The 12,527-nt window shown below is 36.7% G+C and overlaps 1 long non-coding RNA gene across 1 annotated transcript; it reads right to left on the bottom strand.

Annotated features, from left to right (window-relative positions):
* Window positions 1–2,927: 2,927 nt before the first annotated feature.
* On the bottom strand, window positions 2,928–7,172 carry LOC310897801. Its single transcript, XR_014582594.1, has 3 exons — window positions 6,944–7,172; window positions 4,662–4,785; window positions 2,928–3,460 (listed from the first exon to the last, which is right to left on the bottom strand). It is a non-coding gene; the product is annotated as an uncharacterized lncRNA (long non-coding RNA).
* Window positions 7,173–12,527: the final 5,355 nt, after the last annotated feature.

Genomic DNA, 12,527 nt, shown 5'->3' with positions numbered 1-12,527 from the left:
TAAATGTAAATAAGTATAATAAAGAATAGGATAAGCAAGTCAATGGATAAATATATAGTGGGAAAATTTCAACTCTTTAGGTTATGGAAACAGCTACACAGTTACAAAGACAGTAATTTTCTTGGATGCTTAACAGATATTCAGCAAAGTTGCTCACCAAAATCTTTTAAAGAGACAAAATTGTTATGGGATAACAAGGGAGGTCCTCTTGTGCTTCGACAACTGGTCCAGAAAGGAAGTGTGGGAATAAAGTATCAGCTTTTTTAGTGTGGGAAGGAGTCTCTGAGGGGACTGCCATTCATAAATGATCTTGAACAAGGGTTAAATGAGCAACAGGTCAAAGATTATGTTAAATTACTTGTGACAGTAAATCCACTGCCTCTGCATCAGTATCCACTGTTTTTATACACAGATATTTACACTGTTTAACATTCCATTTATGTAAGTGGCTATATTCTCAAAAGAACTCAAGAGTTTGAGTTTAAAACTAGTCAGCATTTTTCACATAAAGACAAGCTTTTACTGAATTGTGATCTTTTCTCTAAAATGAAACTTAAATTAGAAAATAAGGATTGTTTTCCATTTCTTATTTTTCACAAAATGTTCTTCATGTCTTCTGTAAATTACTTAAGATAAATGAAATGTAACAGCTGACTAAATAAACAAATAAAAAATGTTTAATTTGCCATTATTGCATGTTTTCTTCACTTTTTATTTATTTGTTTGTTTGTTTTTTAAGTTCTTGACAGGATAACTAATAATGAAGTTGGTAGGACATAAGGGATGGAAAATAAAAGCTCAAAATCTTGTTCTATGTTGTCCTTCTCTACATGGAGAAATTGTTCAACTCTCAATACCTCATATACCTTAAGGAGAGCTCAAGCTGTGTTCAGTGCTACAGAGACATTCTGAAGCCCTCCTCAGTTGCACAAAGATTCTCAACTTCAATTGTATTGACGAGAAACTACCTAATAAAATCTTTGATGAAACTAAAACAGAAAATATATATATATAAAATATTAAAAAATGTAAACAGAAATTAAAGAGAAAATTTAAAAGATTAATTAGGAAAAAAATCATTAGTTTTATATCTAGAAAATTAAATATAAAGGAGCTGGTAAATGAAAACATCTGAAAAAATATATCCAAAGAACTTTAATAAATAGTTTAAAGCAGGTGAAGTAAAAGTTCAAGATAAACTACAATGGATTTTGTTTCATCAGAATGACATCCATTGTTTAGTACTGTTTGGTTTGGGGTGTTACGAAATTTTCGCAGTATACCTTAGAAGTGGTGTTGAGTTTAGAAAGAGGTTACCCTCAAAGTTAATTCTTGTTATCCGAAAACAGGCTTAAGTTATCCTTCAGAAATATTTTATGCTATTCCTGCCTTTGTATTTGAGTGAACTTTGTCATGGACAGATGATGAACCTCTACTGTCCAGCAATGGCAAGGCAGAACGCCAACAAAGTTCAAAAAAAGCAACAGCCTTAATGAGTCTGTGGATATGAATCATAATCCATGAAATTGATGCAAAACTTTGATTTCTGAGAAAGGTATATTTCCTTACATCTTTACTGACTTCATTGACTTAATTTCCTTACACATTTATTGACTTTCTTATATGGGATATGTTTAAATAACAAAAACGCAAGTATTCCAGTCACAGGTGGTGTTCCCCAGGGGTCAGTGTTGGGGACCATCTTCCTTAATATATTTATTGATGACTTGGATGTGGTAATTGAGTGCAACCTCAGTAAGTTTGCAGACAACACCAAGTTGGGGAGAAGTGTCAAGCTGCCAGAGGGTGGGAAGGCCCTAGGGACCTGGACAGGTTGGATCAATGGGCAGAAGCTAATGGGAAAAGGTTCAACATGGCTAAGTGCTGGGTCCTGCACTTTGGTCACAACAACCCCATTCAACACTACAGGCTTGGGGCAGAGTGGCTGGAAAGGCATGCAGAAGAAAAGGATCTGGGGGTGTTAGTTGATGCTCGCCCAAACATGAGCCGGCAGTGTGCCCAGATGTTCAATAAGGCCAGTGAAACCCTGGCTTGTGTCAGGAATAGTGTAGCCAGCAGAACCAAGGAGGTGACTGTCCCCTTGCATTCTGCTCTGGTGAGGCCACAATTCAGTACTGTGTTCAGCTTTGGGCCCCTCACTACAAGAAGGACATCAAAGCCCTGGAGCATGTCCAGAGAAGGGCTATGAAGCTGGTGAAGGGCCGGGAACACAAGTCCTATGAGGAGCGGCTGAGAGAACTGGGGTTGCTTAGTCTGGAGAAGAGGAGGCTCAGGGAAGACCTTATTGCTTTCTACAACTACCTGAAAGGAAGGTGTGGGGAGCTGGGGTTTGGCCCCTTCTCACAGATAACTAGTGATAGGACTAGAGAGAATGGCCTCAAGTTGTGCTGGGTTGGGGTGGCTGGGGGGGGGGGGGGGGGGGGGCAGGGGGATCAGAATAGGTTGGAAATTAGGAGACATTTCTTCTCAGAAAGAGTGGTCAGGCATTGGAAAGGGTTGCCAAGGGAGGTGGTAGAGTGACCATCCCTGGGGATATTTAAGGAATATGGTTGGATGTGGTACTTAGGGACATAAATTAGTGGGTGATACTGGTGGCAGGGGGACAGTGGACTAGATGATCTTGGAGGTCTTTTCCAACCTTTATGATTCTATGATTCTATATTACAGTTAGATAAGTGTCTGGCATCACTAGAGCTTGTTGTAAGATACATCATTTGATAAGTTTCACACAAGGTTTTGAGTATCAGATTCTTATCTTTAGGAGTGATGTGGACATCACTGTAAATAAAGCTGAATTTTGGCCTTATGTGCTATAGCTATACCTCCCATTTTTTCTTTAAAATTGAAATAAACACCAGCAGTGACTTGAAGGTATTGTACTTGACTGGCAAATTGAATTTGAAAGTTTGAAAAATGTTCTGATGACTGTCAGGAATTTTGAGTTCTAATCCTGGCTTTGGCACACTGTGTTCTGTACAAGTTATTTAAGTGGCTCTGTTTGTCTTGGTTTCATTTTCTGTATGATAGGAAAAAAATATTACATACCAAATAACCTTAATGCTGGTAAAGCACCTTGAAGATGAATGGAATTATTAACATATCATTAATGTAACAAAATAGAACTTAAGACAACAGAATTTTATTTTTTTTCCCCAGGTTGGACTTTTTAATGAATATTTCATTGTGCTTAACAGCTGATTTTTATGTGTGCCTCAGTTAGACAGCTACTACATATTTTAAGACTTTAGGGGTAAACTTTTAGAAGAGGAAATTAGATACAGGACTTACATTAGCATAATCATAGAATTTATTTTTACAAATAGGCTTCGCATCTAGAAATTTATGCATCATGACTTCTTAATATGATGTATACTGTGAACAATTTAACACTTGCTTAATCAATTTAGTTTGAACTCGTAAACAACACGGGGCAAAAACTCTGAAAGGGAAAAGGGAGAAATAAAGAGAAAGTTATTGTATTGTTAACTTATAAGTTAACAATAGTAATAATTTGAGCCAAAATAGCTCAAATTCTTCCCTTCCCTTCCCTTCCCTTCCCTTCCCTTCCCTTCCCTTCCCTTCCCTTCCCTTCCCTTCCCTTCCCTTCCCTTCCCTTCCCTTCCCTTCCCTTCCCTTCCCTTCCCTTCCCTTCCCTTCCCTTCCCTTCCCTTCCCTTCCCTTCCCTTCCCTTCCCTGCCCTGCCCTGCCCTGCCCTGCCCTGCCCTGCCCTGCCCTGCCCTGCCCTTCCCTTCCCTTCCCTGCCCTTCCCTGCCCTTCCCTGCCCTTCCCTGCCCTTCCCTGCCCTTCCCTTCCCTGCCCTGCCCTGCCCTGCCCTGCCCTGCCCTGCCCTGCCCCGCCCCGCCCTTCCCCTTCCCCTTCCCCTTCCCCTTCCGCTTCCCCTTCCCCTTCCCCTTCCCCTTCCCCTTCCCCTTCCCCTTCCCCTTCCCCTTCCCCCTTCCCCTCCCCCTCCCCTTCCTCCTTCCCTTCCCCTTCCCCTTCCCCTTCCCCTTCCCCTTCCCCTTCCCCTTCCCCCTTCCCCTCCGCCTCCCCTTCCTCCTTCCCTTCCCCTTCCCCTTCCCCTTCCCCTTCCCCTTCCCCTTCCCCTTCCCCTTCCCCTTCCCCTTCCCCTTCCCCTTCCCCTTCCCCTTCCCCTTCCCCTTCCCCTTCCCCTTCCCCTTCCCCTTCTCTTCCATTCTCCTTGTTTTGCTAAATAACCCCAATTCTTAGTTTGTCTTCACAGGAGAAGTGCTCCAGCCCTCTGATCATCTTCCTGGCCCTACTCTGGACTCGCTCCAACTGGTCCATGACTTTCTTATGATTTCAGCTGTCCCTGAGCTGAACATAGTACTCCAGGTAAGGTCTCACGACAGTGGAGCAGAGGGAGAATCACCTCCCTCTACCTGCTAGCTATATTTCTTCTGATGCAGCCTAGAGTAAGATTGGGTTTCTGGGCTGCAAGAGCATATTTCCAGATCATATTCTTTTTTATTATTATTATTTTAATCCACCAGCACACCCAAGTTTTTCTCATCGGGGCTGCTTTCAAACCATTCTCTGCCCAGCTTGTATTTGTACTTGGGATTAACCTAGCCTAGAAGAAGGACCTTGCACTTGGCCTATTTGAACTACATGATGTCCACCTCTCAAGCCTGTCCAGATCCCTCTGGATGCCATCCCTTCCCTCCAGTGTTTCAACTGCACCACACAGCTTGGTGTTGTCTGCAAACTTGCTGACGGTGCACTCAGTCTCACTGTCCATGTCACCTGCAAAATATAATACCAGTTCCAATACAGATGGCTGTGGGACATCACTCGTCTCTGGTCTCTACATGGACATCAGATTGTTGACTTCAACTCTTTGAGTGTGACCATCCAGCCAATTCCTTACCCACCAAATGGTCCATCAATAAAATCCAGATCTTTTTTTTTTTTCTTTTTCTTCATCTTCTTTGTGATTCTGTTATTTAAGCACTGTTAAATACCCGTGCGAGAGTCAGGAAGTTTAGTGAGAGAGCAAGGATTTTAAACTAAAAGAGGGGAGATTCATTTTAGATATAAGGAAGAAATTCTTTATTATGAAGGTCTGGAACAGGTTGCCCAGAGAAGTTATGGATGCACCCATTCCTAGAATTTTTTCAGGACAGGTTGGATAGGACTTTAAGCAACCTGGTCTAGCGGATGGTATCCCTGCCCCAGGCAGGGATGTTGGAATTAAATGATCTTTAAGGTCCCTTCTAATCCAAATCATTCTATGATTCTATGAGTTTTGAAATATTAATATCTTTACAGACAACCTATCATCTGATGTCCTCCTTTTGTTCCCAGTGTCTTCTTACTGGTCACTCAAACACCAGGCTAGACTCTATGGAAAAAATAGTCTTGAAGAATTCTTCACTTTCTTGCCTGAGGACTTTAATTAGCTGTAATGATTTTATTTCCCCATTGCTCAGACCTGTAATCTCTCCTTTTCCCCCATTTTAGTATCATGCTTTTTTAACAGGCTTGGCAATCCCCTCTGAGTTTGTAACATTTAACTCATTGTGGAAGATTGTATCACAGAATCACAGAATCATGGAACGATTAAGGTTGGAAGGGACCTCTGGAGTTCACATCCAGATGGTTTTTAAAGATCTCCAAGGAGGGAGACTCCACAGTTGCCCAGAGAGGCTGTGGAGTATCCCTCCTTGGAGAAATGCAGTTAAAATAAATAATTAAATAAATAAACAGCAACACTGCAAACCCAGAATGAGGTCAGACAAAAGTGCAAGTTCTTTCTCTTGGTGGTATCTACACATGGAACAGAGAAAAACAATTTCCACAACTGCAGGAAGCTCTTCTTGAAATGCTGTAGACTGAATTCAGACATAATTCAGAACACGTTGCTATAGTGGTTAATTCTCATCTTAAAATACATGACTTTGTGGAAGATTCCATTAAATCCAGTTCAAAAAGCAAAAAAGATTACTTCTGCTGAAGTATTGAGCTCCTCTTGAAAGAGCAGAACTGATTTTTCTTAAATTATCACAGCAAATTCTTGAATTTCTTTTTATAAATCAACATCACTTTTTATGCTAGCATATTTGATTCACAACCCTGCTGAAAGTCACAAATATTTAGGACTCCCATTTTCTGTCACTAAGTTTCAAGCTCCTTAAACAGTATATTTTTAGCATGATTAATTTGGTACAGAATGAAAGATTTTTCAATTTTAATTTGTACAAGAGTCAGAAAATGACTGCCTGGCACAATACTTCAGAGAAGCATACTGCTTTTGTGCAATGAATCTGAAGGTATCTAAAATAATCTGTGTAGATGTTATGAAATATTTAGTTAGGTCTTAATGTACAGACTTATTCATAAGCTTTGACAGATGCACAACAGAATTACCAGAATATATATATTATTTTATTTCATAGGATTAGATTTTATATATATGTTTAGCTTAGAACACTGAGAAAGCCTAACCATATTTAAAACCTCAATTATGACAACATTAGAAAACCCCTCAAACGTTCCATGCAGTCGATAAAGGCAGGAAAAGCACTTAGCGTGTATTATTAATGAGGTTCTCTAGGTTAAACTAATCATATTTATACGCTGTATTACAATATCCTATGTTCTCAAATTACCCACAAGTAATTTAATATACTTGAATCATATGTCTACAATCACTGCCAAAATCCATTTGTTAAATTTGCATTTTCTTCACTAAATATGAGGTTATACAGGGTGATACGATGGAAATATACTTTAAAATAAAATTTTCCATTGGAATGTCAAGTAGATACAGACTAGAGATAACATTGATTCTGTGCTTTACATGATGGATTCAAAAATACAGTGCTGCAATAGAGCAAAAGTTCTCAGATCATTGATGAAAGAGTTCACGTCAAAGGCTTTTTCAAACCTTGTAGGCACTGACCTGCAGTGACATAAGTTATTGTCAACTCTTGCTGTATCTTGCAAGATGAAACAGAAGAGATTATTCCAAGTAGAACTTCCTCTTAATTTTACGGCATGCCAAGGGAACATGTGAGTTGCTATCACCAGTCAGGCATGCAGCCTTTGTGTCTGGCAATATTTAATTAAGGAACAGATGTGATTAGGTTAAAAGTTTAGTTTAAGAATATTTTAATAATTATACAGTTACTTTCTTTTTTTTTTTTTTTTTTTTTTTTTTAATCTTTATCACTCTTAGACCCCTCAAGAAAAAAATGGAAGAGACAGAAAGAGAGGATATGAGAATCATTCAGATTGGAAGGGACCTCTTGAGATCCAACTCGATTGCTCGAGACATCTATTAATTCAGCAGCCAATGTAATCACAGATTCAAAGAATCATAGAATAACCTGAGTTAGAAGGGACCAATATCTGGCTCTACACAGGACTACTGAAAAATCAAACCATAAAATCATAATTGTCCCATCTTTCTCCTTGGTTCTGCACAACTCTAACTCTCACAATATTTTCTTCATTTTTGTTACTAGTCCATCAACAACTTTAGCCCGTAATCCATTATAGCCCAATAATTATTTTTTTTTCTTTTTACTTTGATGTCATTACTTATGTATTGAATACAGTCCTTATGTTGGCCTTTAATGGCTGCTCTCTCTTCATTAGGACTTCTTTCAACAGTCTGTATTGTTATAATGCCCACAAGAAAATTTTCCATTAAATTTTTGGACAGTTGAAAAGCTTTCTGAGAAACACTCTTTCTTCTTAACATGTTTCTAGAAAACAGAGGTGAAAAAATATCTGCAGTGTGCTGCAGAGAAAACCAAATTTCCTTGAGATAGCTGCCCTGGGCTACTGATTCTGTCTCAGAAAATGATACTTAATCTTCTGTTTAAACTGTGCTTTCTCAGTGAATCAATATATTGTTCTTCGAAACTTGATAAAAGATCTGATTGTGCAAGTGACATAGGACAACTGTAGATTTTTTGACCATCTGCAGAATACTTTATCCCAAGTTGTAACTCAGACTAGAGGAAAATTAAATAAATAAATAAATAAATAAATAAAATTGAGGCTCTTTGAGTAGAATTCATCTGACCAAATGTTAATGTCTACATTTTAGACAGCTGTCTGCGGTTTCCATTACAGTAAAAGGAAAGAAATAGGCACATCCTAAAATTATTCTCATCCTAACATAGATGTCTAAAATGGGTCCAGAAAAACTGCACTGTTTCTTTGTACCTGTATCTTTGTACCATTAAAAAAGACAAACAGGTCAGATATAGATGCTATGTTATTTAAGTTACGTAAAATTAATCTGCTCTGTTGGATTCTTTCCTGGTTTGGGGAGTCAAAACTAAAAGTGTAGAATCATTGTCGACAATTCATAAAGATTCTTCATTCATTTTAAGACTTGTGAAACATTATCTTTGATACACAGTAATCTTGACTTCAACTCATAAGTCATGTTGACATTTGACTTGCCTGCTAGTGAAGTGAAACGGACACTAGCTTGAGAGCATTACCTCACAACTGTCCATATGGCTGAATGGTTAATGTGCCTTTTTTTGCTGCTTTAACTTTTGTCAGGACTTTCCCAGACAGAGACCACCTGTAGTTCAGGGGACAGGACTAGTTAGGGACTGTTCCCAAGAGGCATTTTGGATGTATCACCTGATATGGTGAAGTAACATGCTTAGGCAGTGAGCATGAACTGAACTAAGCCGGTTTGCCGCAGAGTCAAGGAACAATTGTTAACCTGCTTTATTTATTGTGCAACTGTAGCATTAGGTAGGGCTCAGGCTAAAAGCTGGTTCCACTAAAATAATAGCTAATACTGTTTCATAAAAGACAGGATTTTCCTTTTATCTTTTTATTATAAATACACATGTAAATCTCAGTTTCTGCGAGAACTGCACAGTGAAGACCAAAGGTGTTCTTTAATTCTGGGAACTGGAACAGGAAGATCTTCTTGTTTCTTACATAGCTGGTTTAAAATAGTTCATATAATGTCTGTAACAACTTCAGAGAAGTCTTCCTTTTACTTTTTTTTTTTTCTAAGTATATTAGTAATTGCTATTTTGTGTTTCTGAAGATAAAAAATGGGATGAAAGGGGGGAGGGGGAGCTGAAAGGTATAGACATATTTGAAAGATTTAAGTAAAAGAGGACAGATCCAGTTTTTATGAGAAACTGATTTTATTTCATAAACTCTCAAGTCATTTTCACTATGCAAGATAAAGCCCATGGGATTAAAATGATCTTTCTAAATTTACCCTAAAGAGAATTATATAAAATTTGTGTTGCATTTTACAAACCCAGATTAGTAAGCCTATCAGTTTCAAATCTCAATTTAAATGGATGAAGTTCTAGCACCTGTAGGACTAATCAGGATTTTATGGATGTTTAAGTAATTTATTTTATGTCTGATTTTCTGCTGCGGAAATCCCTTACATTTGAAATTAAATTATAAGTGCATTATGGCAACTATTTAAAATATCAGCTTCCTGGGGAAAAAGAAAAAAAAAAAAAGTGTTTTATTACGGCTAAATTTTTGTTTTTGGTCCTGACTTCAACAAGCAATATTCAGTACAGCTACCCCTTTGACCAAACAATTCAGGTTCAGCTCATTCTCTTTAGGTCTCTTCATCTCAAGAACCACTTCCACACTGAAGTCTGAATGGTACTTTCAAATATTTTTGGAAAGCATTCATGCAGTTATAAGTGTCCCACAATCAAGCAGAACTAAAGCTTAGAGAGGGCAGCAGGGACCTTACAAAGGATCTGAAAGAGAGGAAACTATGCATAATCTGCTTGGAAGCACTTCACTTCCCATTCACAGAAGTAAGACTTTAAAAAATTCATGTGGCTGTCACATTAATATTTAAGTATTAAAGATAAGATGCATAATTCTGAGTAAAAACTAACATGAACTGGAGACTCTCAACACTGAAAGGAGATTTTATAATACTGGTAAAGATTAGAATTTACAAGTAAAAAAGCAATACATACTTTCTGACAGAATTTGCTAGGGTATCAATTACAAATATACAATGGAATTGTATCATTTTGGAGGGAAAAACAATATATGTGAAGCCATCTCAAAAGAAAAAAAAAATCTTCAAAAGAACGATATTATAATTTAGCCAGCCAACACTTAGCCAGCCAATTTAGCCAGGCAAAGAGATTGGCAGAGCCAAGTTGAACTGTAAAGGTAACAGGAGTCAGGTTACTATGCTAATTTTAAAGACCACTAGTGGTGAGTTTCTTACAAGCCAGTCTCATCTTACAACCTGAGACAGAATTCAAATATTTGTCTTTAATTTTTAGAAGGAAGAATTAAGCTGTTGTGGGAATTTTGGCTTGAGTAGCCATAATCTTGCAGTATATATATCTTGGAGTTCCTGTTCAGATACTGATGTTTCCAAAGTAGATACTGTTGATAAGTTTTCTAACACATATGGTATTATACCTAATGATGAAATTAAGTTTGTTTAATAACTTGTTCTAAAAAATATTTTAAACTATATGTTGACCAGCAACCAGTAAACACAAGTGGAGTGCAATTATAATAAATAAAGAGAGGGCAGATTCTAAATGTATTCTAAATGTGTTATGTATTCTAAATGTATTCTAAATGTATTATGGAAAGAAAAGAAGCTGTGATGTTTCACAGAGGCAATTTTCCTGAAATCTGAAGAAATTTTTAATTGATATTGGCTATTAGGAAAGTAAAGGAGTGTAAATTCATGATGGTAAGTTGGAAGTTCTTTTAGAAGACTTTTATAGAATAACAAGAAAAAAAAGAGATTCTCTTTTCTTAAACCCTCTCTAGGTTAAAGTGCTAAGGATTGAACAATTTGAAATAAAAAATATATTCTAATTAAAAAGTGAAAATTTAATATATATTAAATTTCAGATATGTCTCAAATAAGTAAAAAACATTTTTTTTGAAAAAAGGGAAAATTCTGCTGTTTAGGGACATTTTCTCATGTCTCATGTCTCATATGTCTCATAGACGTACATGTATAAATCTATATTAGATTAAATCTAATATTAAATCTAATATTATCTATATTAGATCTATAGATTAGACTAGAAAAATTTACAGACATTTTTCATATAATCATAGTAAGAATAATCAAAATGAAGTTAATAACTACATTAGGTCTATTACTGAGAAACACTAACAGAATGTTTAATAATTTATTTCGTTTTGGGGGGGGTATGCTTTGCAAAGTAGCATTATAATTCGCATATCACATGAGAACTACTGAGACAAACTGCAGGCCATGAGTGAGTAAATAATAGACAGTAAATAAAATGTTATATCATATACAGTAGAGATAAATATTTACAATCGTATGACCTGGACAATTTACATCACAGAATCATGTAGGCCTCGTTTGAGAATATCACCATTCTAGTTTTTCCAGTGGTTAATCCTGAAAACAAAATAAAATATGAAATAATAATAAAAAAAAAGATAAAGATAAAATAAAATAAATTCAGGCCTTGAGGAAGAAGTATGATTTCTCAATGTTAAAGAAAATTTAGCAAGGCAACCAGGTAATTCAAGGTGACCTAGCTTGAGTCAAAGGTAAAAATAAGGAGAAAAAAAAAAAAAAACTGCTAGGGAATTTAATTAATAAAGAATTAAATGATTAAATTATAGCCACTGCTAATCAGCATAGTTTTACAGAAAAAAAAAAAAGGGGGTTGTTAAACAAACTATACAATTTCAAATTATACATATAATTGATAATGATAGATGCACACTGATGAAACAGCTTCTTGTAAGGTGTTTGTGACAAAGTACTGTATGTTATCTGGCATAAAGATTAGCTGTATTTGAAATCAGTAATGTAAACATTAAACAGATTATAAACCAGGTGACACATCTCAGGAAGCTGTTGATCATTGAAATGCATATTCTAATGTGAATTTCTAGTGACATCCCATAGGCATGGTAACTTCCAACTTTGTTGAATGTTTAATCAGTGAACCAGAAGAAAACACAAAATCACTGCCAGTAAAATGTTCAGATGAAAACACTAAATGAATGACAAAAGATGGGGAGACGTGAATCTTGGAAAACTGAGACAGTTCAGACAAAAATAATTTATTAATCAAATTCTGTGTCCTACGTCTGTGAACAGGCAATGTAGACCTTATTTACAGATTGAGAATCTAACTTGCAAAGCAGGGCCATAATAAACCATACACAATAGAACTTAAGAACTGTGCAAAAGGGTTAAAATAGCATGATTCTTGACTATCTGAACAGTAGAGCTGTATACACAACTCAAAAAATGTCTCTCTCTTTTTTTTTTCTTTTTCCTTGGATATGCTACTGGACTTCAGAAACACTTTCTGTACTCCTCTTACCTTATAAATAAATAAGTAAATAAAAATAATTCAGACCACTGTATTTATTTGGCTTACTGGAAATGAGACTAGAAGGTGACTTGATTATAGTAAGTCATTTTCTTCACAGAGAGAAAATACAAGTTCTGACAGGCTCCCCGACTGCACAAAGAAAGGCAGAACAAA

The sequence above is a fragment of the Anser anser genome (assembly GCF_964211835.1).
Source record: "Anser anser genome assembly, chromosome: 3".
Lineage (NCBI taxonomy): Eukaryota > Metazoa > Chordata > Aves > Anseriformes > Anatidae > Anser > Anser anser.
This window is presented reverse-complemented; position numbering and strand designations above follow the sequence as displayed.